The following is a 6,326-nucleotide window of genomic DNA, read 5'->3' as shown; positions in this document are numbered from 1 at the left end:
CCCACACACTGCCAAGCCATCGAGTGCAAGATAAAACGCGTGTTAGACACGACAATGCTATGGACCATGTGTCAAATTGTGACTTTACAGTTCAGAGTGTAACTGCAGTGCAGCAAATGGCACTCAGTTGCAGGCAGCAGCAGCAGCAACGGCAGCAGCATCAGAAGCAGCAACTAGTTACCTGCAGCATGCCATCGTGCCAGAGGCAGCAATAGCAACAACAACACTTACACTTAGACCAGCAGCCATTGGCGATGGCACACGCAAATGCACTTTTTGATTGCCTCTGGCTGACTTGACTGAACGAGAGGACTGACTGATAGACTGACTAGATGGTTGCCTCACTGGTTTTTCTTATCTCAGTGTTTTTCTTATGAATACCAGAGTATGCACACAAACTTCCTCTCGTTATATGCAGATACACTTATCTGTAGAGTATTATAGCTTTTTTATGCAAATTTGCAGCGTACATAAAAGGGGCCCTTCCAGAGTTTCTTTCGTAAGCCGCTACCATCCCAAAATTACAATGGGCTCTAACATTTATATATGTATTGAAGAAAAAATCTTGCTTCTGATGTATGTTATTTCCGTTTTAAACTGTTTCGTAGATCGTAACAATTTATTTATTTATCATCATTTATAAAGATTTACAATCCAAACTTTATATTTAGAATGGTTTGTCATACTTGGTGGTGTTCCAATATTTCAAACCATAGAAGTGAAAAGTCAATAAAAATGCAATGATATAAATTTTATTTCCTAGCACAGATTCAGAAGTGTTTATGTGTAATTGGCGGACTACAGTCATTGGAAACTAAAGTTCTGTTGTAATTTCAACAACCAATGAATGTAAGACTGGTTTCTTTTACAATCAAAATTGTACTATTTATAAAATGAACTAAAATGCGAATGAATCTCAAATATGCTAACATGTTGCTCATTTCTATATGTTTGCACACATAATGTTTTTTTTATTTTAGCAAAGGCCAGTACGATAACCCAAGTCTTCTTTCTTGAGGGCAAGTCCCTCAAAGATGTGTTCTTTGCAGAAAAGACGCATTGCTGCCAAATATTTACCTTCTCAGATAATTTAAAAACTGCCTTCTACTTATGTATCTTACACTAATGAATTGAATATTATTTTACATTAGCAGGCATTTAGCTCCGTTTTTTTATTTTTTTTATCATCCAATAAATAAATAACTACGTTTGTTCAAAAAATATTAAATATTTTACTGTAACAAATATTCAGTCTTCAAAGAGTATTTTAACCTGAGAATCTCTCAAACATTCAAAAAAAGCACCGGAACATTTACAAAACATACGAACATGCCAAGGGATCATAGATATTTTATAAACATACACATTAAATCGATTTAGTTTTGGAACATTGGAATTATTATTATCCGAATTCGGATTAAAATTATCATGTAAAATATATGAAACAGAAATTATATAATTTTTATAATTGATATTCATATTTTTAGAGTTATTTGAATGAGGTATTTTAGTAGATATAAAAATAATTTATTTACCTTTTTTGGTTCACCTTTTTTAAGTAAAGAAGAGTCTTACAAATTCTCTGCCATGTCCAATAATATTTATTCGTCAATAATCAATTTAATCACATAAGTCCATAGCTACTTATCCACAAAAAAGAGTTGTGTTTTAGTTCATTAGCTCAGCTTGCACTAGATTTTATATTTCTATATAATACTTTAACCTAAATGACCAGTGCAACTTTAAAATGATTGCAACCATAATAAGTTGGCAGCGATTTGTTCAATACTTATTGTCCATCTCTCACCCATTTGTTGCTGCTACGGTCAATAAGTACAAGTATAAGTGGCATTGACATATTTTTATGCTGCCATAGTTTCGTAATTAGGTCTTAGAAGTTTTATTGCTTGTTAAGGTTGTGCAGGGTATAATAGTTTCGGATTTTGTTGTTGTTGTTTTTGCTGCTGGTGCTGCTTGTGACTGCCATTGTTGCTGTATTGTGTGTGTGCTTGTCGTTTTATTTGATGTTCGGGTAAAAGCTTTTATCAAAAATCGTATTGCATGCAAATTAGATTCTTCCCAGATACGTCGCCATCCTTACGCTCATCGTCATCATTGTCGACGTTGATAACGACGCCGACGTCGCCATTGCCATTGCCGTAGCTTTTGTGCAGCAATCTAAAAATATACACGTTGCCTTTTATATGATGCCATTGTCGTCGATGTTCGTGATGCTGCTTCGACTGCGACTGTAGATGCAGCAGCTGCTGTCACAGTCGCCGCTGCGGGTATGGACTTCAACTGGAGCTGGAGCTAAAGCTGAAGCTGCAGCTGATAAAGACGACGACATGCACGACAATGCTGCCAAACGCTGATGATTCAGACATTGAAGTTGCTTTGCCAAAGCTGCATACAGCTTACGACTAAATTGTTGTTGTTGCTGGTGATGCTGCTGCGCTTTGGTCTTTTGTCGCAGGTCTCAATTGACTTGATAAACTTCTTCCTACAATTTTTTTCAATTCCGTCGTACGTTTTTGCTTGTTAACGTCAACTGGCACAGTCACACACACAGACACACACACACACACAGGCACACACACTCACTTAGATAGAGACACGCAGGCGTAAAATGAGTTCTTCTTTTGCTGCTTTGCTTTCTTTGGACTCTATCGAGCACGTCTTATCTGTAGTCCCACACACACATACACACACACACACACACACATACTAGAGCCTCAGCAAATATATATGGCAACGCCGGCTTAAACACACTCGAATGCATTTCCATTTCATGGCTTCATTCCCGCTCCCCATCGACATCGAGTCGACGTCACCATCATCATTGTCGTTGGTGTCTGCCGCTTTGTCTGCCGCCGCAGCAGCCATCGTCATCGTCAGCGCGTGGCTATGCGCCAAGTTTTTGAAAATAAAAAAAAAGAAGAAAAACTGTCCCTTCCTCTACCTCAGGCCTCCCCTTCTGCCGCCTGCCTGTTTGTGTAATAGCGTTCATCGAAGCTTAAGGTGTATAAATCACACACAATGCGGTCTTTTGTAGTTTTATGCGGCGACACTCTCACACATTCCCTCTCACACTCACACTCACACACACACACGCACTTGCACACGTTGCCAGCCTAAACCAAATGGCCAGAACGCAGCTGCTGCAGTGGAAATATGCACTACACTAATAAAAATAGATTAATGCTTACTAGTTCTCCATGAATGCAAAAGAGAAAATTCAATTTAATTACTTTAACAAATATTTGTATAACACTAGTTTCACCACAACAAGGACTGCCAAACTTTTGCCAGAAATTAAAAAAAAACTAGTAGAATGATAATACCCTGCGTTGTAACTGTAAAGTACCAGGAAAGTGCTTTGTTGTACCAATTATTACTACTACCTGCATGATACTTCAGAATATGGTGATCATAAAGAATACCGACCTTGGTTATGTATATCGAAAGAAACACAAACTGTATAGGTACTAAGATCAATATTTGCTACGATAATTTCTACTTATAACATAGTTTACATATTTTCCGGAGAGCTAAGACTATTCTACTCGGACTCGAAAGAACACATTTGGTTGCGATTCAACAAAAAAGCTGTTGGTTCTAAGAGTAATTTCGGCACAAATCGGTCCTTCGACAGCTATAGGATATGAAGTTATGCATGAAGCTCTGTAAAATACTAAATTTCTTTATAAACGAAAAAGTTATCCTTCTATAAGTAATTTATCCATCCATAGTAGAATAAGTCGAAATATCAAAATTGGTGTCCCTGAATGGACTTCCGACGAAACGGCCCAGCACAGAGTTGAACCAAAGCAGCAGCAGAAGCTGGTGCTAGCAGAGATGAAGTCTATAGCTAATGGAATGTAGTTTCAAGCTTAAGCTGAACATAAAAATGGTGAAGTCAAGCAAACAAAAATTGTGTAAAAAGTGATCCTTAAACGAAAGAGAGTCAGAATTCAATGCAGCTGTTTTGTAAAAATAAATCTACATACGAAAATAAAACTAGATAACTGCCAATTGTTGGTAGGAGTTTTGAAATAATTATCTTGACGAAAAAAACGATTAGCTAACTAAACGAATAACATTTGAGAATGAAAAGTAAAAACAATGCTGAAGTGCATTGTTGAATAGTTTGAAGTTGATTGCAGCAAATAATTTGAATCAGCAATGTGACAATGTTTGTAATCGAACGAAGGGTCTTTATTTCTGTTTTTCTTGGATTTTCTTGCGGTGCACGTTTAGTCTGTGTTCCATTTGGAGCTGCAACGTAAATTATTGCAGTTCTGCTTTAAAGATATTTCTTGTGATAAATGAAAAAACGCACACGTTGGCACAGCATCTGGCCACTTCCGTTCGTTTTGCATTTAAATAATAATAAAAGCGTTTGAAATTATAGTTTATTGTTAACAATTTGTTGTAATGTTTGTAATCATTTGTTAACTGTCAGAGCTTAGGGTGAGCTTACATTCAGACAATATCAACAAAAAACAGACCGTCTGATGCCCACACAAAGCCCCGAACCACTTGAGTTAGGCCCATTGTTGCTGCCGCCTGCAAAGCGCGGCGAGGCGTTTAAGCCGCTTAGATGAAAAACTTCAAATAATAATAACAATAATAAGCATAACAGCCCAGTGGCAACGGCCACTTCAGATGCTCGCCCAGAAATAAATAATCAAAATATTTTAGAGGCATATTTAAAATCAAATAAACACATCAGGCAATAATCAAAAGCTTGCTGAACTGTAAACTGAGCTTAGTTACGCTTTACATTTAAGCAAAACGAAAAATGCCGTCAGCATTGCAGCCACACGGACTCACTCAAGTGCACAACTAACCAAGCAACCAGCCAGTCAGCCAGTCAGCCAGCCAGCCAGCCAGCCAGTCAGTCAAACAGTCGACCAACCAGTCAGTCACTCAGCCAAAGAGCTTGGAGAATGAAGAGTTTGTGGTTCTTGTTGTTGTTGCATGTGCAAGCGGCCCGCCATTTGTTTATGGCCATCTCTAACTCACAAGTCTCACAATCACATTCCATTGCTGAGCTGGCGCCAGGGCAACAAATTTGAACACATGTTTCTGTCATTTTATAGAATTATGTGCAACTCGAACGACAAACGAAATAAAATCATTTTCCTGCATTATAGACAAAACGTTTTGTTTTTCACAAATTTTATTGCCCAGACGCACAGTGGGCCTAACATAAATAGAGAAGGCGCTTTAAAATAAAAACTAAATTACAAAAGAGGTGTTCGTAATCCGAATAAGAATATATATCGGATTTCAGATGTTTAACAAAGGACCGAATGAAGGGAAACAAATTAAATTTGTACTCGACTTCACTAACATTTCGAGGCAAATTTCTGGGTGGTCATTCGAACTATGTTTGTTTAATATTTAAATTGAAGGTTTTCATATTAATGCGAGACTAATTTTGGACAAACGGGCTTTCTTGCACAACAGAGAGTACAATTTCTTGTTACTTTAATATAATTAATTCTTTGGAAAGAATTTGATGTAGAGAAGCAAACAAAAAACATAACAACGATAAATAAGATGAGCAGAAGTTTAGAAACCATATAATAAGTAAATCAATAAAAAATGCACGATTCGCTAACAAAAACGCGACAGATTTATTTTCGAGTTACGTTTAAGTGACGCTTTTCAGGTAATTGGGACAAACACAAGTTCTGCCAACGATATAAAAAAGTGGTAACTGATTTACAAGTAAGTGAGACAGCGGATTATCACCCCCAAATTAGTAAGTAGAACAATAGACTTTGATTGGATGCCTAAACCAAACATGGTCATAAAAATTAAAAAATTAAAAACAAAACGTCTACATGGATTTAACAGCTAATATAAATGTGTTATCTTCACACATAAATCTGTAGAACGTGAACGTGGTAAGAAATTCTTCGTGTTTTTATTACTTTTTAAAGATATGTAAAAATTCCACCAACTTATCATTAATCGCCACATTAGCATTTGGATATATTAATATATTTCTATTTTAGTTCGGAAAGTAAAAGTCTAAAAGTCCCACTTACGATTTATGCCCTTAAAGTGATTGAACCTTAACACATGCCCATATACTATTTATTTTCCAGCACATCACATGCCACATGCTCTGTCTCTGTGTCTGTTTTTTGTTTCTGTTATTTCAGCAATGACAGGTGCAGCTGGCTGCGCAATATAATGTGTCTATAAGTTTTGTGCGTGCGTCTATTTGTTTATGGAATTTGAACTTTTTAGCCATGTAGCTGACTTATGCCTACATACCTACCTATCGATCCTACCGACTGCCTGACGGC

Source organism: Scaptodrosophila lebanonensis, unplaced genomic scaffold (assembly GCF_003285725.1).
Source record: "Scaptodrosophila lebanonensis strain 11010-0011.00,11010-0021.00 unplaced genomic scaffold, SlebRS2 tig00000024-arrow-pilon, whole genome shotgun sequence".
Lineage (NCBI taxonomy): Eukaryota > Metazoa > Arthropoda > Insecta > Diptera > Drosophilidae > Scaptodrosophila > Scaptodrosophila lebanonensis.
This window is presented reverse-complemented; position numbering follows the sequence as displayed.